Below are 22,788 nucleotides of genomic sequence, written 5' to 3'. Positions count from 1 at the left end.
ATACATACGGGCATAGAGTAATTAGAATGAAGGGTGCTTTAATAGTTCAATAAAAATAATAGTGACATAATAATTTTTTGTTTGATTTTGATATATTTCATGTAGTTTTTCCAGTGTTAATATGGTCATTATAGATCCTAGTTTATTAAATAGAACCCTCAAATGGAAAATTACCATGCCTTATATGCATTCCATAACGTCATAATTTAATCCGTACATGACCAGGTTTGAGCCTTTCAAATCTTAGGATGTGGGATTGAGAGACCCATCGTTGTTAAACAATTGTGAATTTCTTCAAAACACATACCTTATATATTATTATTGTTTGAAATATTATAATATTCCCAAATCCCTATTGAAAAATAGAAATGGATTCAAATTTGTTTTATTATTTACAAGGTTTTTTCTCACTCTAATTCATCACACTGAAAGCTGAACTTTGAGATGAATTGTTTCCCTTCAAAATACATTACAACTAATGGCTTGAGCATGGTAATTGGGAATTTTAGCAAAATAATTCAACTATTATAATCATAATCATTTACTAATTTTAAAGTAACTAACATTTTATATATATATACTTACTTGATTTCATTTTATATTATAGTCAAATTAGAATTGATAAAATTAAACACAAAATTTATATCACCAAAAATTTTAATAAAATAAATATAATATTATAATTTAAATAACTAACATAAACATATATAAATTAAAAAAAAAAAAAAACATCTTAATAAAAGAATCTCAAAGTGTCTATCAAATTTATACCCTAATTAATATTTACTAACCTTTTACTTTATGTAACAACACTAATTATATTATTTAACCCTCTCTGTAAAATAAAATAAAAATAAATTAATACTTGAAAAAGATTGAATCATTCCTAACTCAAATCTCAACCAATAAATTATTACTTGGAAAAAGATTCAATCACCCATAAGTCAAATCTCAACCATGCTCACCACCGAAAACTCCATAGACAGATATATTATTTCATATACAATTTATGTACAAATTAAAAAGTCGATTATATTATGACATCCAGTAAAAGGTCGATTCTAGTGTGACATCTATCCTTAAAATTAAAATCTCAAATGAAAAGGAAACTAATGGTCAAGAAAACGATGCATTACCGTATGTAAGGTGGTGGCTACGTTGGTTGACTAACACAATGCAATGATGAACGAGTTAAAAAAAGGCATACATGACAAGGAAGTCTCACTCGAGACGAGAGTATCTGTTAAATGGGAGGAGGGATCCTACAGAGGGGGGTCGCTGTAAGGGGAGTGGCCATTTCGCATGATAGTTTAAGGATCTCTGTGAGGTCCACCGGGTGGTTAGGGGAAGGGAGCCATGTGAAATGGTGAAGCAATTTAGCCACCCATAGGTGAACGGTCCGCAGGCCGAGAGCCTTGCCCGGGCACACTCGCCGACCTGCCCCGAATGGCGCAAGCCGCAGGTCGCTTCCGCAGACGTCCACAACCTCACCGCCTTCGGCGGGGAGAAACCTTTCCGGGCGGAATTCATGAGGCCGTTCCCAGATCTCTGGATCGTGAGTAATGGACCACATGTTCACCATCGCCGTCGTGCCCGCCGGAACGCACATTCCGTTTGACATGTGCCAATCCTGCGTGCAGAGGCGAGCCCATGATAAGAGAGGCCCAGGAGGGTGGATTCTCAGAGATTCCTTCACCACCGCTTGTAGATACGGCAGCTTCTCGATGTCGTTTTCCGTTACGCTTCTGTTGCGCCCGATAACCGCGTCCAGCTCTGCCTGAACTTTACCTTGCACTTGTGGATTCAGCAACAGCTCTGCCATTGTCCATTCTGTAAGCAAAGCGGTCGTGTCTGTGGCACGGAATATCAATTCCTGCATCGATCTCCGAAACAAATGAGAGGTGAAAGCTTTTAATTCTAACACTAAAACTGTAATTTATCAAAAGAACTGTATCGTGGTTAATTATGTTACCCATAGAACTGCGATCATGTCGTCGTCGTGGAGCTTATCTTCTCCTTGAAGCGAAAGGAGGACGTCGACAAAGTCTGAATCGTTCGTGTCGTTCCTCTGTCGGTGCTCGTCGATGATGTCTTTGACAAACGATCTGACACGTGGGACAAGCCGAGAGCAACGGCTGTGGATTCTGAGTGGGTCAAACACTCGGAGCCATGGCAGATAATCAGCCCAATTGAATGCTCCCAGGAGTTCGTATCCCTCATCCACCATTTCGCGAAGATTTTTGTCACTGTCGCCATCGACAGACCTTCGACCGAAAACGTTTCCCATTATATTATTGAGGGCCGCTTTCTGCAGATGTCGACGGAGCTTGACGGCACCACCGTTAATAATAGACTCATTTCGTATGTCAGAAAGCATTGTCGTGCAGTACGCTTGACGGCCAACTTCGTGCGCCGCAATTCGCCGCGGAGCGAAGAGATGCGTAGCAGAAATCCGCCGCAGAAGTCGCCAATGATCCCCGTTGGGTGCAAATCCCATCGCCCTTCCGAACATCAATTGCTGAGCAGATTGTTTGAGGGGTCTGTCTGCAAAGTGAGGGGAGCTGAGCAAGTCTCTGGCCACGTCAGGATCCGATGTAATCACGGCTGGCGTGGAGCCCAAGCTGAGGGCCATGAGCTTCTTGGCACCGTGAATACGAGCTAGGTATTCGAGCTTCCGGTGAGCAAGACCGACGCTCAGTTCCATGACGCTTCCGACTATCGGCCATCCTTTGGGGCCAGGAATGGTGATGCCTTTCTTGTGTCTTCCGGCCCATGCACAGCCTCCAGGGGCGAACCAAGACACTGTCGCAGAACAAACAATAGCGATAAGTAGTGCTATATAGAGAGGCCAGTGTTCCCATGCAGAATTTTGGTCAGTGGATAGAAAGAAAGAACCACGTACTTCATTATTGTTAAGAAAAGAAATGCTATATACCCACCAACTCCCATTCGCAGAGGTATCAGCAAACTCCATTGCATAGATATAGAGAAAGCAGAAAGCACAGAAAGCTTGAATTGAGTGAAAGAAATGGTGACATTAAATAGAAGAGCGAAGCACTTCTCGTATCGGGAGATGCGTAATTCGGGGAAATTGGCAAGCTAGCAATGGCGGCTACTCATCTAGCTTCGTCTAGCTTCAGGCACGAGACGATCAGACAAGGTGCTCTAATTTAATAGAGCGGTGGCCTGGCGGGCCGAGGCCACTGGCTGGGGAAGTATATCCTGTTCGCTTTTTCTTTTTTACGAAATTCGAAACTCGACATGAATGGACTAACAACTCCACCTAATACACTGACGGCTGTTACTCATCGATTCATTCCACACCAGTCGTTGTCATCGGCCTTCTTGTCAAACCAATAAAGTTTTTTTAAACATCTGTTCTGATAAATTAGACGTGGAAAGAAATACCGTGAAAGTTCTGAGACAAAGGTGGGGATATGTGAAAGACATTTCAAGATATAAATAGGATTTTAAGAGGATAGAGCTCAGGGAACAAAGCTGGTGGAGTGTTTAACTAGTTATTAATGAAATGACATTCTGTGCACATGGCGACCACCACACCTAAAAATATTCAGAAAAGGCATCTTTAAATAGACCCATATTGGACTATTATTCCATTCAATTATGAAAGTAGAATGAACGTATGGCTGTTCACATCATGTTCAACAAATTCCATGAGAAAACAAGGTCGTGTTCACATTTTGTTATTCGCGTTCAACAAATTCCATGAGAAAACCATGTCGTGTTCACATTTTGTTATTCGCGTTCAACAAATTCCATCTACTGAACAAAATCAAAGTACCGTTATTTCATTCTTTAACGTTAAACCTTTGGTCATGTTATAGAGTCGTGGACATGACCAGGCATTCTTATTGTCATTGCTAGGGAACAAAATCAAAGTACAGATATTTCGTGCTTTAAGGTTAAATTTTTTATCATACAATCTTCATTAATTAATTTCACATAGTTATTTTTATGTTTTAGAAGAGCTATCTTAAATATATAGTTTTTTTCACCTATGAACCCAAGATTAGAACTAACTCTCATGATTTCTATAGTGAAACTCGTAGTTGGGCAGTTCCTAAAACACCATGGATGGAAAGGATCTCCCATCTCTATGAGAATATGAACATCGAGGATGAAAATCACTTCTTAGAGTGCTCGGGGTACAACCACATTAGATGTCAGTTTCATAATCTTTGTTGCAACACTAACCTTCCTAGCACTTTACTATGTCAAAATTATAGTGATCTCGGGAGGCTTCTCTCTAAGCTTTTCGATCATAGGAATAAAATCTTAAATCAAACTAAATAATTCATTTCTTTAGGTCCTATAGACCAATGTTTGGTCTTAGTGGACTTTAACCACCACTACCACCACCATATATATATATATATATATATATATAGCTTTAAGAGAAAAAATATATATAATGTTGCTTTATAGGTGGATTAATTAAATTTAGCTCAAAGAGTTGTTTATAAAAATCTCAAATAACCACAATTTCAAATAGACATAGATAATATGAACATCAATGATGAAAATCACTTCCTCTTAGAGTGCCCCTCGTACAACCACATTAGATCTTAGTTTCATAATCTTTGTTGCAATACTGGCTTTCCTAGTCTTTTAGATGTCAAAATTATAGTGAACTAGGGAGGCTTCTCTCCAAGATTTTTGACCATAGGAATAAAATCTTAAATCAAACTAAATAATTTGTTTATTTAGTCTGAGAGACCAAAGTTTGGTCTTAGTAAACGTTAACCATCATCATCATCATCATCATATATATATATATATATATATATTTCTTTGAGAGAAAAAATATATATAATGTTGTTTTATAGATAGATTAATTAAGTTTAGCTCAAAGAATTGTCTAGAAAAATCTCAAATAAGCACAATATCAAATAAACACAGATAAGTAAAATAATACAAAAAAACATGTTCATAATGCCTTCAAGCAATCAGAAAAGCTTTAGTAGTGAACTCCATGTTATTGATTTCTGGAATTTCATATTAATCAAAGGACCGTTTGGGAAGTTGCAAAACCTCTTTAGAGAGTTGATCCGCTTTCCCGTTCAATTCCCTATGGATATAAGCAAATGTGGTCCTCTCAAAAAAAAAGTCTATATTGATTTTACTAAAGGGATATTTAAGTGTCTTTTTATTAGCCCAATCAATTATACTAACTTTGAATATCGAAGAGAGGCTAGATATTCTTGACACTATGTGTAAGGACCTGCAGTCCTTGACTCGCCCACCGGGTGAGTGCGACCGTGACCGGTTGGAGGGCGCGCGGGTGGAACAGTGCGCGCGCAGTTGAACCTGAATGAACAGCAGGGCGAGCTCAACTTGGTTATGCGATGGAGATATGTTATGTGCATAGAGGTTGGGTGAGCTACTTATAGGCGTGGTGGCATGGTGTTGAACCTTATGGAGGTCGACCAACAAATGTGTGGAGCCGACGGTGGTTGGAACGCGTTTGGAAGGAATCCGACTTGAAGTTTAGAGCATTTGCGATGGCGTGTGAAGGCGTGGGCAGGTCGGCTAGGTAGCTGCGACCTCGCCCTACCTTGCGTATATATTGGAGGTGCGATGGAGGCATTTCCACCATCGCTCAACGATCAAACAAACTCGCTCATAAGGAAGGCATAGTCTAGTGCGTGGGTGCAGCAAGGCGTAGAGGCACAGAACTTGAGATGCGCCCGTTCTTGGGTGGGGCCGCACGGTGACAACGTAGTGTTGCGCGAGAGCGCGGGCAAGAGTGCCTGACGGTTGGAGAAGGGTGTGCACGGGTGTGTGGCGCCCAGGTTGTGCGAAGGAGTGCACGACGATGAAACGAAGGGTGAACACTCCGTTTGTGCGACGACTTGGCACGGGTTCTTGGCTAACTCGGGTGAGTGCTCGCCCATCGTGCAAGTGTGCACAGTGACTTGGTGAAGTGTTGAGATTGTGAACGGAGGTGTGTCTCAGGCAGAGGCGCCCATGTGTGGTGACTTGGAGGTGCGCCTGAATTGGGCAAACAACACGATCGTGCGACGAGGTGAACGAAGGGTTGGTGAGTCGTGCAGCGACCGTGCGGAGGTGCCGACGAGCTGGGCAACCGAGTTTGCTGAAGTTGTGAAAATTGACTAAGTGTAAATTTGGGGTTTCCCAAGATTTAACCTGTACTTTCTAAAAGTGAAGATTGTATAATATATTGATTCGGGCAGACTCATATTGCAGGGAGTTGCCCCTCCCTTTATACTTTTGTGCATTTCTCTTGTATAATGTTGTTTATGTGAATGTTATGGGCTTTCACTTGTATAAAGGAACACATTAATAATACTTGGTAACAAAAATAAAACTAAGTATGGAATGTTAGGCGTAGTCTAGAATCATAAGTATTGGTGAAAAGAAAACGATTGGTAGTGCCGCACCTCGCTATAAGCAGTTGAAAGACTATCACAGGTGTAGGGGCGTGACAGTTGGGATCAGAGCTGGTGCCAAGGAGTTGGTGCTCGTGTTGAAGCATTGAAGCTAATACACATCTGCATTTCGTGACAGTTGGAATATCAGAGCTAATTTAGGTGAAGTGCAAACGAAGGAAGCTGATTCTACAAAGACCGAAGACTTGAAAGGAAGTTCAAGTTTTGTAGGTAACAGGTGGAATCAAGAGCTGGTTCAGTCTTGCAAGGAGAAACTGGTGAATGGTGAAACAGGTTTAGCAGAGGTGAAGCTTTGTGCTTGGGCCAAGCTGAACGACAAGGCATGGCAGGTTTGGAAGAATGCGAAGGGAAGCTCTTGCTTACCTTATACAGGTTGAAGCGGTTGAAAGAAGAGAACCCCCGGATTCGAAATGAACTTGAAGTCTTGGAAAAGAATGTTGAAAGCAAACTTCTTCAACTTGGTTGGACAATGGAGTAGGATGGAGTTGCAGATTGTGCTGACAAGGAAGAGGAAGCTGTGATGATTGAGGATGTTGTAGATGTGACAACGATGGAAGATGAACTTGAGATTGATCAAGTTGGACCAGGATCGTGCAGTTTGCAGACATGGATGGATGAGGATACTCATATGGAGGAGCCTCATGATGATAATGATGTAAGTACTATTGATACTTGTGTTTCATTTAAGCATTTGGTGGATGGACCGTATGCAGAGAAGGACAAAATCGGTTTGTCAATGCTGGGGAGGATCTTACCATGGATGCCTATGATGAGACCTTGTATGGAGAAGCAAGGATTGTTGACTGTTGCAGGACTTGTTGGGGTTGTTTATGACCTTATGGTAGATGGTACAAAGGCCCATGACAAGGGAGGAACATGATGATCGTTGCAGATGAATGGGTCATGCTTTAGCCACATGGAGAATTGGCTAAGTGCCCGGCATGACTCATGGACAGATTGAAGGGCACACCCTTGAGGTATGATGTTACTTGGGTGGACTTCTCATGGCCGAGACCAAGAGCAAGTCTTGGTGAAACCATTAGTGGGGGAGCTATGATGGAACGGACTCGTGATGATGATGATATGGTTGGGTGACCGAGTTCACTAGACCGAAGATTGCAGACTTGGATGAGGATGACCGATTGTTGTGATGGGTCTACTTGGTTGGACTACATGGGCAACTTAGTCATGGACATCAGGTTGGAGACATGGAGCATGGCAGTCCTATGCAGGGACATTATGCAGGAGCACTTATAGAGGTGTCACTTATGAGCATCCAATGAGGAGTGCCAAGGCAGGGATGTTGTGCAGGTGGATTTGCTGATGTGACATGGAGATGTTTTACTTATGAGCCAATGGAGAGGTTGTGCACTCTTGTACAACAAGACCATGGACTTGGATGGAGTTGTGAGCAGACTATGGAGCATTCCTACTACATGGAGAGATGAGGCATCTTGCAGAGACCTTTGGGCCGAGACTTGTATGCTTGCTAGATGTTGGTTGGAGATGACTCATGGAGCTCATGATGACATGAGGTTGTAACTTTTAGGGACTTCATATATGGTGGACTTGGAGGATCTGATGCATTGAGGAGCTGAGGTCAGAGACTTTGATGCAAGATGGGGTGCATACTTTCAAGTACATGTATGGGAATGGCTTGAAAAAGTGACTTGATGTGGAGGATCGATATGAGACACTTTGGAGTGATGGAGTTACAACGACGATGATACCTTGGTGGCAACACTTGGGCATGGGTTGAGCCGAGACTTAACCACTTTTGACACATGGGAGCTAATTGATCTATGATCATGAGCAGCACATGGATAGATGAGACAAGTGGATACTTGTTTCTATGGCAGACTTGAGGGATGGCGCACATTGCAGATATGATGGAGATTGCTTCATGGACCTGAATGTGGCACATCGAGAGTCAGGTTGATGAGATGATCTCTTCACTTTGAGGAGATACACATATGGATGATGATGTTGGGGTAGATGTGGCTAATTTCATGTAGCACAATAGTACCAGACATCATGGACAACATGTTGCAGATGAAGATGAGGACTACTTCATGGACCTGAGCATGGCTTACTTATATGGAGATGGATTCTTGATCGAGTTGAGGATGTGACAGGATGTTCTAAGAAACAGTTGATGGTGGCATGAGGATGTGCATTCTCATGGTTTGGGCGTGATGTTTAGATTAGCTACCCAACTAGTTCAAACATGAGGGTCGACAGTGTACAGAGATGTGTTAACATTGTTGGAGTATCATGGCAGTAGTTCACATGAAAACGACACATGATGAGGTCGACAAGAGATGTTGCAGGAAGCATGTAGCTTGAGATGGAGGGACCAGCCTTCCACGATGAGGAGCAGCATGTGGAGATTGCGATAGAGCGGTTGATGATCATGGATTGAGATGATTTTCGATGTATGACATACCAATGGGGTGTATACCTTGGTATGGTGATCTTGGTGACAGATGGTTGCCGGGATGAGACATGATGGGGACAGTGGTTCTACATATGTTGCAGGGATGTTTGCAGTATGTGGAGGAGTTGACATCATGGGTGAAACAGTTGTTGATGATCTTGGTGGATGGCTACCAGGATGGTATGTTGTCGAGGACGACAACGATTTCAGGTGGAGGAGGATGTAAGGACCTGCAGTCCTTAACTCGCCCACCGAGTGAGTGCGACCACGACTGGTTGGAGGGCGCATCGATGGAACAGTGAGCGCGTAGTTGAACCTGAACGAACAACAGGGCGAGCTCGACTTGGTTATGCGATGGAGATATGTTATGCGCATAGAGGTTGGGTGAGCTACTTATAGGCGTGGTGGCATGGTGTTGAATCTTATGGAGGCTGACCAACAAATGTGTGGAGCCAACGGTGGTTGGAACACATTTGGAAGGAAGCTGACTTGAAGTTTAGAGCATTTGCAATGGCGTGTGAAGGTGTGGGCAGGTCGGCTAGGTAGCTGCGACCTCGCCCTGCCTTGCGTATATATTGGAGGTGCGATGGAGGCATTTCCACCATTGCTCAGCGATAAAAAAAACTCGCTCATAAGGAAGGCGCAGTCTAGTGCGTGGGTGCAGCAAGGCGTAGAGGCGTAGAACTTGAGATGCACCCGTTCTTGGGCGGGGCCGCACAGTGACAACGTAGTGTTGGGCGAGGGCATGGGCAGGAGTGCCCGACGGTTGGAAAAGGGCGTGCACGGGTGTGTGGCGCCCGAGTTATGCGAAGGAGCGCCCGACGATGAAACAAAGGGTGAACACTCGGTTTGTGCGATGACTTGGCATGAGTTCTTGGGTGACTCGGGTGAGCGCTCGCCCGTTGTGCAAGTGTGCATGGTGACTTGGTGAAGTGTTGAGATTGTGAACGGAGGTGTGTCTCAGGCAGAGGCGCCTATGTGTGGCAACTTGGAGGCGCGCCCGAGTTGGGCAAACAACACGATCGTGCAGCGAGGTGAACGAAGGGTTGGTGAGTCGTGTAGCGACCGTGCGGAGGTGTCGACGAGCTGGGCAACCGAGTTTGCCGAAGTTGTGAAAATTGACTAAGTGTAAATTTGGGGTTTCCCAAGATTTAACTTGTACTTTTTGAAAGTGAAGATTGTATAATATATTGATTCGGGCAGACTCATATTGCAGGGAGTTGCCCCTTCCTTTATACTGTTGTGCATTTCAATTGTATAATGCTGTTTATGTGAATGTTATGGGTTTTCACTTGTATAAAGGAACACATTAATAATACTTGGTAACGAAAATAAAACTATTGAATGTTAGGCGTAGTCTACAATCGTAAGTATTGGTGAAAAGAAAATGATTGGTAGTGCCGCACCTCGCTATAAGCGGTTGAAAGACTACCGCAGGTGTAGGGGCATGAGACTATGAGTTGTGTAAAGCACGGTCGACAAGGCTACAAACTCAGTCTTAGAATTTGATCCCCTTCCTACAGCACAACACAACAAATAGAAGTGATTATGGCTGAGATTAATAATACCTGCTGCTCCAAACCTCGCAGGGTCACCTTTACTTGCACCATCAAAAAAACCTTACGGGATTTCTTTTCCCAAAGGAGGTGTATGTGGGATCAAGGCTTTTTTTCTTTTAGGCTCCACTTTGAATTTGTGACATTGGTTTTCAATGGTACCAGCAGTAACTTCAAGCGAGACAAGCTTATCTTGAAAAATTCTAATATTCCTTGCCCACCACAAAATGTAAATAAGTAAGAGGGGAATGTCGAAAATTCCTGCACTAATTTATGTTGAATCTATAATAAAATCATCACGTTGATCATATTTGATGAGCTTTATAACGTGAACTGCATATGGGAAAGAAACAAAAAGATGAGAAATGTTTTCACAATCATTAAAATAGAGCACACACCTATTGGGCCGAGACCACGTTTCCACAGCTTATCCCATGACAGGAATTTATTTCTGAGAGTGAGCCAAAGGGTTCTTTTACATTTCAGGGGGATTTTTTTTTTCGAGAGGAACCCCACCACCAATTGACATGCCCATTAAAATTTGCCTCAAAATTTTCTTTGTAACCCAAATGCATATTCACCCAAGAAGGGTTCACAATCTGATAATCTTATTAAGGACGTGACAAGCAGGTTAACAAAAGAAAACCATTCTATAGCTATAAGACCAATAAGACCTAATAATTTGATGCATCAGGGCGATGGTGAATCCCTTTTAATTTGATCGCTCCGTTGAAAAATGAATAAACCCCGAACTCAGTTGAAATCTACACTCTCCACTTATAATTCCCTCTGTTGATTTTTATTGAATGAAGAGCAATTGTATTTAACCAGGATCCACCTTCCACATGGAGTCAAAACCCGTACTCAACTTAGTGAGGGGTCAGAGGTAATTCACCAGTCGAAGGGTGGGGTTTTTTCTTCTTTCCAGATTGCCCTCTTCGACAACTCGGACCCGACCTATCGAATGCGTCCAACCCGAAGTCGGAGGCCGAGACAGACCTTCCTTTCTGCTTTCGACGATTGGCTTGGGCTACCTCAAGCCCTCACCACTTCAAGGCCTGAGCTCCGATTGCTGTAGGGGCCCACCCGGAGTGGATCAAGACTTACGCTGAGGTCAGGGTAGTCGAAGTCGACCCCTTTTGTTCTACACTCATTTCCCTTTATGTATGAGGGTCTGGATACACTTCTCTCGAACTAAGACTAGGTTTGATCCGCTTAACACGGGGACTCCATTGTTCGTTTGTGGATTCTTCTGCTATTTGCCTTAGCCATATTTTCCAACTCATAACTTAACGACGATTACTTAAATGGATTCTAACACTAGACAATGACCAAATGAAGGGTTCACATCTAATTCCCAATTAAACCATTTAATTAGAAGCAATGATATAGGAACATAACCATTTAAGCAATTGTAAAACCACCTCTCATATCTACCGACTTTCACTGGCCTTTCCAAGGTAAACATGAGTTGAGGGCCACTATGACATGACTCAACCTCTTAGATAACCTTAAGGAAATGGAGCCGACAAAATAGGACTTTATTGACTTCCCTCAAGTGCTACAGGACCACCAGGAGCTAACCAACCACTCCAGGTGCCCAACCCTTGAATTAACTTTCTTTTTCATTGAACTAGATCCTCAGTCGCTTCCATGACAAGGCCTCCATGCGAATGGAACCCTCCAATTGCTCCCACAAGCTTACTTCCCAACGACTGCAATCCTTTTCACTCAGTTTTGTGCCAGCGACCTGAAAATCTGAGCCAGTTTTTCAGGTCTAGGATCCAGACCTCTACTCAGAACTTAATGAAACTCCCAGAAAGGATAAATAACACAAGGACAAAGCCTCTAACTCAAAAACTAATCAAGGAGTTGACCTAGCCTAGTCTAACCATAACATTCGTTCTGTCAAACACATAATAAACATGCAACCTACATGTCATGAATGCATATCTGAACATAGAGATTTGAAACTTATATGGGGTTTACCAAGAAGGACTAATGCCCTCTCACAATAGATGCAATAACATCTATTAGGTCATGCATTCATTAATCATTCCTTATCAATCATACATGAAAAGAGCCATAACATGGATATGTTATAAAACCATGCTTACAACCAACATATAAGCAAATAAATAACAATGATAGAACAACCATTAAAGGCACATGATAACAATGCATTTAATCATAAGATAGAATGAGGAACTTAGCTCTTATTCACACATGAAAAAGTCAACCAAGTGAGGAACTTCCACATACCACCCGACCATAGATTGGGCTGAACCAAATCTTTCTTTCAGCCAATCAACCTCATGCCATATTCCAAGCATGAATGTGGGATCTCATGGGATGAACCAATCCATAAATAACCAAGGGAATATAGAGGTTAAACCACCTCCATTCTCACATTACAATGATATCACTTAACCTCGTCCCGAGATCAAAAAACCAAATCGAGCTTGGATGACTCAGAATTCCTTCACCATCCCTTAAGGGATTTTCCTATCTCCACCGACCTGTTGAGGGCTTATTGGAGAAAACTATCTCCACACCCAACCCTTGGGATTTTCCTCAAATCACCTCACCCAGATCCAAAATCTTCAAGCAATTCCAAAGCTCAACCAAGAATCTATCCCATCACACTGTGGCTATTCAGAAATGGCAAGACAAGGCTAAAATCAATGTCGAAAACTAGCAAAACCCATGCCAATGAAAATAATGAACCAAATACATACATGCATAAACCATGCATGTCAAACCTAGCTAGGAAATCATATATGGAACCTGTTACTTGCAAATATTCCACTGAAACTTCTTGATCCAACCTTTCCTTGCTTGATATTTGTTTTCCTTGTCCTTTGTTTGCTTGCTTGCTTTCTTTCTCCTTTTGGTTCTCTTCTCCTCTCTAAAACTAGTTCTAAAACTAAACTGACAAAAGGTTGACAAAATGTTTTGAATTGATCCTTTGATGCATTTTGATTATTCATGCCTCAAATTTCTTCACTTTTCCTCTATTTTCCTTCAATTTCTTCTTCACATGCAACTTGTGACCTTTCACCTCCCTTTTCTCATATTTTCCTTTATTTTCATATATAAAATGCCAATAATGTCACTTTTCCTTTTCAATACTTTTTCCAATGACTTTTCCAATTTTCCTTTAACTATAATAAACAAAAAGTGTTTCCCACTAAGATACTTTTCCGAAAATTCATCTTGGGATATGTGTCCCATGGCCTTGGCCTTATTTTTTATTTATTAACTTTATTACATGAACTTTTAACCCGGGTTTGTTACAACCACTGATACACAAAACTTATGAAGAAAATGAAAACATAATATATTTATCAAGGGAAATATTCAAAGCTTTTAACAATTCAGGAGTACTCCATCCTTGCAATCTACACTTGTTTAGGTTGTAGGTTTTCTGATCCAAGGTAGGCTTACACGAGCTCTTTGCATTAGATTTAATACCATAGTATATTACAAGAGAATGTTTCTAGGAATGATGATACCTTTTCCTATTTCCTAAGTCTCGCACCTTTCTACCTAACCCAATACACACCTAAACAAAGGAATTAAGTCACAGATAATTTTCACTCATTTCTTTTGCTCAAAATACTGATATGTATAGAAGGTTTGTAGTCTCTCACTACCTAAGTTATTTCTCGAGCCCTCTCTAGCTCATCTCTCCTTCCTACCAAGAGTTATCTTCTCTCTGAAAATAACCTCTTACATACTTCTTTATATTGAATAAAAACAACACAAAGTATCTCGATAACATTTACAAATCGGACATCTGCCCCAATAATATGAAACTTCCTAAGGGCCTTATTATCCACAACACCAACTTATCCAAAATATCCTAACCTAATATTCTAGATTCTTTCTAGAATTAAGATATTTGGCCTTACACCAATCCTCTTAGATCTCACAAAAAATGATGTTAATACCCATGCATTTGGTTAGGCAGTTACTCCATCCCCAAATTCAATCTTCTAGGGTACCAAATCTTGTTATGCACTACTCCACTCACCCTATTGATGTAATATTTCATAGTCATCTTGTTGTTGGTTGTCTTTCTCCTTCCATGATCCCAAATTCAGCTTTGTTATTGTTTCTCACTTGCCACACTGATACAATCCTTTAGAGTTAGCCAAGTTCTGAAATTGATTGCTTTTTCCTCATAATCGTACCATTGCTCAGGTAATCCCTTCATCAATATCTATAGTTCGTCCAATCCTTTGGTGTCAGTCAACCTTATCAATATCTTCAAGGATTCAATCTCCACTTCTTCAAATGAATTATTTTTTTTATTGTAAGAGTTTGATAGTCCTTTCCTTAAATTCTCTATAGAAAATAGACTTCTATCTTCTTCACATTTACAAAAGAAAAATATTTTCCCTTCATCTTCATTGGTGCCCTCAACCATTGCAAATTGTTGGCCATTTTCTAGAATAGTTTCCTGCCACATAACCTTTGCATGAAAATGAAATAATTTTCCATGAAATAGACTGGGCTCATGCCTCTTCTCCTCTCCTTCTTCCCCTTGCAACATTCTCTACCTTCTTTCCAAAATCCTCACAGTGCTTCCATCATATTATTTTTCAGAAAAACTTCACAATAGTTGGGTACCATTGTGTGGTTGGTCTTCTATGCAGCTTGCACGAACTACAATTTCATCTTTAGGAAGTTCTATACTTGCACCAAGTGTAACAACCCTGGTTAAAAATTCATATATATATATATATAAGACCATGCTCATGGGACATGTATTCTAAGCTGATTGTTGGGAAAACCATCATAGTAGGTGTTCATATGGCTAAGGAAATTAGCAAAAGCAATGGCAAAGGCTTTAGAAAGGCCACAGGTTGCATGTGAGGAGGAAATTTAAGGAAAATAATGGAAAATGAAAAACATAGAGGCCTCATTGATAAAAAGGCTTATGATGATCAGTTAGAAAGCTTTTGACATATTTTTGGTGGAGATCTTATATTCTCTCTCTCTCTCATAATCTTGGACACTTAGAGTTTCTTGGAGCACCTTTTGGAGGAGTGTGGCATACTTGGGATTTTGAGCAAGAAGGCAAAGGGGAGAAAAGAAAAAGCAAGGAAGAGCAAGATCAGTGGCTACAACTAGATTTCTTTGCAGATATTGAGTTGCATGTATATTTTTATTGCTAGTTTTGTCATGCATGGAACATGCATGTGGTCTCTTGGTTATGATTTGTCATTGGCAGGTAGGATTTTATGGATTGACAGTGGATTTTCCTAGCCTTGCCATTTCCTAGATAGCCATGGTGTTGTGGGTTTATTAATTTATTTTTATGGTTGTTTCTAATGTTTCCTTTAGATTGGGTTGAGTTACTAGTTCCTGGAAGCCCTCATTGGAAAAATGCTCTGGAAGCCGTGTAACAACTTGGATTGAGTTACTAGTCTTGGAAGCCTTGGTTGGACAAACACTCTAGAATCCCTTGGTGGGTTGAGTTACTAGTCATGGAAGCCCTGGTTGGACAAACGCTCTTGAAGCCCGACAACAACTATGGGTTCAGTTACTAGTCCTAGAAGCCTTGGTTGGAACAAACGCTCTGGAGCCCTGGAAGGCTTGGGTAGAGACTGATCCGGTGATGTTTTTTGGATGTCCGACCATGTGGTGGAATCACTGTTTTATGGGTTAAGGTGGCTTGGCCTATGGAATTCCTGGATGGTTTTGATTGATGTGTTTTATGAGATCCCACATTCATGCTTGGAATATGGCATGGGGGTGACTAGATGAAGAGAGAATTGGCTCAGCCATGTCTACGGTCAGGTGGTTCATGGAAGTCCCACAACTGGTTGGCCTTTGCATCATTAATATGAGGTTATTTCTCCTTGTTATTTCATGAGTATTGTACTAGTTTATATGTGGATTATATGGTTGTTTTTTCCTTGGTATTTATGTTGTTATTATGTTGGTTATGAGCATGTATTATGACAATGGCTATGTATGGATCTCATCATGTTTTTACTTGTAAATGAATGAGCAATGTATCTATGGCCTAATGGATGATATTGAGCTAATGTGTTGAGCGATCAATGCTTCTTCATGATTATCATATGAGTACGAGACTCCTATGCTCAAATTTGTTGTTTAAACCTGTAGGTTTCATATTTGTGACATGTTTGACAAAATGTCTGTCATGGCTAGTAGGGTTCTAGCAAAGTCCTTGTTCAAGTATTTGCATTTATTTCCTTTTTTGTTGTTATCTTTCAATTCCGAAAGTATCACGGAGTTTTGGGCAGTGCTCTGGGATTTAGGCTTGAAAAATTTACTCAAATCTCGGAGATGCAGGAACAACACTGGATAGAAAAGTCCCTAGACCCATGCATACCCATGATGTGGGAGCACCCAAAGCCTCCTGGATGCATGCATGCCCATATCAAGGGAGAGTACAAGAGTTTAATGGTATAAAAACTCTGTGGGACCCAGGGGCTGGTTACATGAGAGGTTGTGGTGGTTACTGGGAGTTCTGTTGCTGATGTGGAAGGTCTTTATGGTGTGTTTCCATCAGTTTCCCTTTCCCTAAGGTGACTTAGGAGGTCAAATCATATCATAGTAACTTATCATCACATGTTTACCCTGGTTTGCCGGTTACTTGGGTAGATGTGGGAGTAGGGTGTTACAGAGTGGTATCAGAGCATGGCTCACCACTCAGATTGAATGGGCAGTGTGTTGGTCATGCATTAATGTCGGTTGCATATGTGTTGATTATGCTTGTAGTCTATGTGTTTGTTGCATTTGCATGGTGTTGATCATGTTTGTAGTAATGTCGCCATGTGAAGGGTGATGGTGTTGTTGTGGGATGTGTTATCATGAGTGCATGGTTTTATATGCATTTATTATGCATGTTGGTGTCTATATGTTGTTATGCAATCATTGTCATGGTTATGATTATGCATGTATGGTACATCAGACATGCATTGTGAGGTCATTGTATGAAATTAGGTCATCATGATGATATTGGTATGTTATGATGCTAATGTGTTGGTTGAGATAGAGAAGGAGGTGCAGATAATGAAAGTGAAGTTGTAGCATTGGACCTCAAGGCAAAAGCATGTAATCATATAGGTTTGTATGTTGGTCATGCATGTATGTAGGTTAAGGATTTTTATATGCATTATGGTTATGTGTATGCCTTTTATTCTACTGATGTGATGGTTACATTCATGATATATGCTAGTTTAATAGTGTAGTCCTATGCACATGTGTCAGATAGTCATGAATGATAGTAACCTATGGTGGTATGCATTTCTATTGTTGTTTTAGGTTAGATACCTTGATGATTACATTATATGTTGTTGATGAGTATGTTATATGTTAACTTGTTGTTGTTAAGTGATAGCTAGCTTGATGATTAGGGTTATTACATTAATATCTTGATGTTATATGTATCATACTAAGTTGGATTGGTCTATGCAAATGGTTAGGGTTATGAGATTCAAGTATGAGTTAATATGTTGTTATATTATGTCATACTAATTTAGACTGACTATGCATATGTGATTATTATGTATGAATGATAATCGTTTATGAGTTTATGATGTGAACATGTTAGCTAGTGACTATTATGGATATCATGACCTTATTTATGCTTGAGTCGATATGTTGTGAAGTTATATCGTGCTAATCTAGATTTATTGTGCTAAAAAGATAGTCTCCCCTGAGATACATTAAGGCATGAGTTTTCTTATGTCATCTAATTGATGTTTGCATGTTTGACTATGTTGTTTATTTGGTGTTTGAGTGTTTGGTGTCTATTATGTTGTCTGAATGTTTGATTACTTGAATGATATGAGTATGTGTCTATAAGATTTCTTTCCGAAATGATCTTGTTTTAAGATTGTTGTACTAATACATATTTATTGAGACAACTAATATGTACTTTAGTGTAAGTAGGTGATAGTTGTAGCATTATGTATTATGACTGACGAATATGATTTGATTGTTGAGTATTACGTGGTTTTTAGACTTGGTAAAGGTTGATTTCAAATTAATATACATGATATCTTGATCTTTGGAACATGAGACTAACATGTGTGAGAAATTGTAGGGAAACATGCTTGGTATTAGCTTGACAAAGTAATAGTTGACGTGATTATATAACTAACAGTTTGATGATGTGATAGTGCATAGTAAGACTCAATTGAAGCAAAGAAAAGGTAAAAGAAAGGAATTGCGTGAAAATTCCTTTGCCTATGTTTGGAAACATCAATTCCAAACGAATGAGTGTTTTGCATACAGGAAGTTTTCTTGACCTTGAATTTGTATGACATAATGAGGATATGTGTTATATTCATAAATATGTATTTGATAGGTATAACAGTTGGTTCTAGTTATATTTAGATTCGTCAAAGGATTGGAGTCCGTTGAGAGATGGTGTGGACGTGTTTAGTTGCAAGCAACATTCTTGGAATAGCAAGGTAAGGTAATTGGTGTATTGTTATGTTTATTTATGCACTAAAAATTATGTGTTTATGGAAATATGATGCAAGGGATTGCATGGAAAAGAGACTACCATGAAATTCTGAAGAAGCATCAGGTTGAGCTTTTCTTTGGAAGCACTGGGAACCATGGGGATTGAGTCATGGTGTTTGTTGAGAGTCTTATGATTTTGGTTCTTTTTTCTTTGTTTATGCTTGATTTACAACTTTTTTTATGTCTAGTGTATGGCCATACCACTTAGTTCGCAGTGTTGTATTGTTATTGGTTTTCATTGTTTTCTTCTTGATTGTGTTTTTTTCTCCTTTTATGTCTTGGGGGTCTTGCGAATTGATTGGGAAAGAGGAAAGTTAATGGAGCTCAGGGAGAGATGAATGAAACCTAGCAGGTAATGTAAGACCCAAATGAAGCTTGGCACATGAGTAAGGGAAGTTGAAGGTAAGAATATGATAATCAGTTGGATTGGTTTGGTCCATTGGTGTAAATGGATAGTGTCAGTACAGTCATGATAAAGGTAACAATAAAGGTGAAGTAAATGGATCTTAGGCATCAAATCCCTTGGCTATGTTGGGAACGATTATTCTCAATTGTGTGCATGGTGTGCACAAATAGAGGGAGTTCTCTTAGCCTTGACCATATGCTATCTAGTAATTATGTTATGATCATGATTATGTCGATATATGTATATGTATGTATGTATGTATGACAGGGTCGTTATGGATCATGGTTGTTTAATGCTAATGTTTATATATATATATGTGTGTGTGTGTGTCATTGTATGACAAGATCATGATTGTTTTATGATAATGTTGATGTATATGTATCTATGTATCTATGTATCAATGTCACTGTCTGACAGGGTTGTGAGGGATAATTTTTATGGAGGAATGATTTCTTATGCAGGTGAGTGGAATGAAGTGGTTCTTGGTCTTATGGGGAATCAAGTGGGGAGAGTAGTCATGAAAAATATATGAGGTCAGTATCGCGTGGATATGAATTGATATTGTATGGTTGTATTATGCCTATGTTTATGTTATGATAGGTAACTCTAAGGGATACATCAATGAAATGAAAACAGTGTGTTCTGCGGCATGTTGGGACAAACATGGATAAGACACTAGAAGCAAGGCTGCTTGGTAGAGACAATGTGGTTTTGGATGTGTGGTCCTACTGTTGTGCGTGTGTTGTATATGTTGTACATGTTGCATTTGTGATGTTGTGTGCATGCGGTGTTGTGTATATATAGTGTGTGTACATGTTGGTTATGCCATGTTATGTACAGGGTGGTACAGATAGTGTTTTGCGAATGTTGGATATGCAGTGATGTATACATATTGTACTATGCACATGATGGATATGCGGCATAGTGTGCATATGGTGTTGTGGGCATCTTAGATGTGCAGTGTTATGTATATGTTGTATATGCAGTGCCAGTGTTTTGTGCATGTTGTACATGTGGTGTTACATACATATAGTGTTGTGTGCATGATTGTACAAGTGGTGCTATGAGAATGTGGTGTCGTGTATATGTTATACATATGGTTTTGTTTTCATGTGGTGGTGTGTATATGTCGTGCGTATGGTGTTGTGTACATGTGGTATTGTGTACATGTTGTGCATGTGGTGTTGTGTACGTCTGTCATTTTGTACACATTGTATAGGTGGTGCGGTGCACATGTGGAGTTGTGTACACATTGTGCAATTGGTGTCATGTACATGTGATGTTGTGTAGGTGGTGTTGTGTGCAAATGGTACTGTGTACATGTTGTAGATATGGAACTAGTGTACATGCAGTATTGTGCATATGTTGTAGATGTTGTGTTGCGGGCATGCGATACTATGTATGTGCATTGTGTAGTTGAGGTATCATGACATATATATTCATTGTGTTGTATCCTATGTACGTATTTGTGTTGTGTTGTACACTCAGTGTAGGTAAATGTATTTTGTGGTGTTGTACATCAGGTATAGATGTATATAGATGTATTATGTTGTGTTGTATGCCAAGTGTAGGTACATGTATTGTGTTTCATTGTACATTGGTTATAGATGTGTTGTGTGGTGTTATACATCAAGTGTAGGTGTATTTACTGTGTCGTGGTGTACACCGGATGTAGGCATATGTATTGTGTTGTGTGTACACTGGGTGTAGGTATTTGTGTTGTAGGTTAGGTCTAGGTGCATATATTGCATGGTGTTGCATGACGTGTGTGGTTGTATGTGTGTGATGCACAGTGTGTATGTGCACATGGTTGAGGAGAAGGCACTGGATGTTTGTCGAGTGTGGCAACAAATCCGGTTTGAATAAAGAATAAAGACAAAGGTAGAAGCTAAGGATTGATTAAAGGATAATGATCAATATTTTATTTCAGTTTTACTATGCTTGTGATTTATAATTATGGTCTATGATGATTACATGTGATTTATGATTATAGTTTATGATGGTTACATGTGATATATGATGATTGTGTTTTGAGCTAACCTGATGTGATATGTTTATACATGTTGATTTGGTCAAAGATGCTAGTTTGACTTCTTGTTATAGGAAGTAAATAGATTTGCAGGTGTACCTTATTAACGAGCTACCAATGAGGTATGATGTAAATTTATTTCAATTTATTTTGAATCTAATGGACATTATGTGCTTGGTATAGGAAAGCATGGAAATTCCAAGGTTGGGTGGTTGAAACTGACTATAAGAATTAGTAGCGTCAGTGAAAGGAATTGGAATATGCAGTGGTCTCTTGGTAAAACACTTCAAGAGCATGGCCATTATGGGACACTGGTACCCAATAGTGTCCATTGATTTCCATAAGCATGCTATGACCTATATTATGGTTACAAGTGTTACACAACATTTTGTCGCTGTCCCCGTACTCCCCGTTCCTTGATCATGGAGGACCTCTACAATGAACCCCACATGCTTTGCCTTCACGAAGAAACTCCCATTGTGTCCCTCTTCATGAGCAGATCAATTCCATTTTGCACCATTTCCCCTGAAACTTTTGTTTTTCCCAGTTTACAAGAGTGGTGCTAATGACCTTTGTCTCCCCCACGCCGATGTGCAGAGATTAGCACTATCTCTCACGCCGACAGGAGCGAATGAGCTATGTTCCAGTCATGCCGTTCCTGTTTTGAATTTTTTTTTAAATTAGGAGTTGAAGCTTCTAGCTCTAGAAGCTTCGTAACGAAGTTTTGGTAAATGGTTTGGCTGGATGGGGTCGAGGATGTCAGTTTGGTTTCCTTTCCCCTATAATGATGGAACTACCTCAAAGGATAAGCCCTTCTACCATGAGAAGAGGATCCATTTCCCATCCATTTTTCCTATATAAACCTCCCTTCTTCCCAAGCACAAGATAGTGTTCATATTGGTGTGCTTATGCTATTTTGGTTTGGAGTAGACAAAAAGCTATTACTAGTTGTAGCTATCTAGTTGTGTGAGGGAGAAGTGTGATTTGGTTTGGAGTGAAGCCTAAAGGGAAGAGCCTTAAAAATATTGTTAATTGAGGCCATCATGGAATGCTAGCAGAAGTGTGTGGGAACCTGGTCTTGTCAAGAAAAATGGTTGTAATCTCTTTTTGATATTAATATATGCAACTAGTGATTGATTTCCTACATGTTTTTTCATCTTACATATTCATGGCTTAATGTTTCTTGACTTGTTAAGTAGGTTGAATTACAATTTTTCTATTATCACGTTTGTTGTTTGTTGTTGTTTACTTGTTTCAGGTGCTTGAAGAAGGAAGCGAGAGATAGCTGGAGTGAGCAAGAAAGGACATCATCAAACATGATAAGTGGACTAATAGGTAGGCCCTCTTAATTGGTTCTAACCTAAGTAAATCTTCCATAGAATGTATCTGTTGTGGCTAGACCCATCATTGGGATA

General features: G+C 40.1%; 2 pseudogenes; both read right to left on the bottom strand.

Annotated features, from left to right (window-relative positions):
• Nucleotides 1-1,243: 1,243 nt before the first annotated feature.
• Nucleotides 1,244-1,879, bottom strand: LOC149202985 (cytochrome P450 78A4 pseudogene; annotated as a pseudogene).
• Nucleotides 1,880-1,963: 84 nt separating this feature from the next.
• LOC149202984 (cytochrome P450 78A4 pseudogene) lies at nucleotides 1,964-2,974 on the bottom strand (annotated as a pseudogene).
• Between the last annotated feature and the right edge of the window lie 19,814 nt (nucleotides 2,975-22,788).

The sequence above is a fragment of the Pinus tabuliformis genome, chromosome 2_1 (assembly GCF_031772625.1).
Source record: "Pinus tabuliformis cultivar Carrire ecotype Pingquan chromosome 2_1, CPIR1, whole genome shotgun sequence".
Lineage (NCBI taxonomy): Eukaryota > Viridiplantae > Streptophyta > Pinopsida > Pinales > Pinaceae > Pinus > Pinus tabuliformis.
The sequence above is the reverse complement of the archived record's forward strand: the minus strand, read 5'-3'. Positions and strand labels throughout refer to the sequence as shown.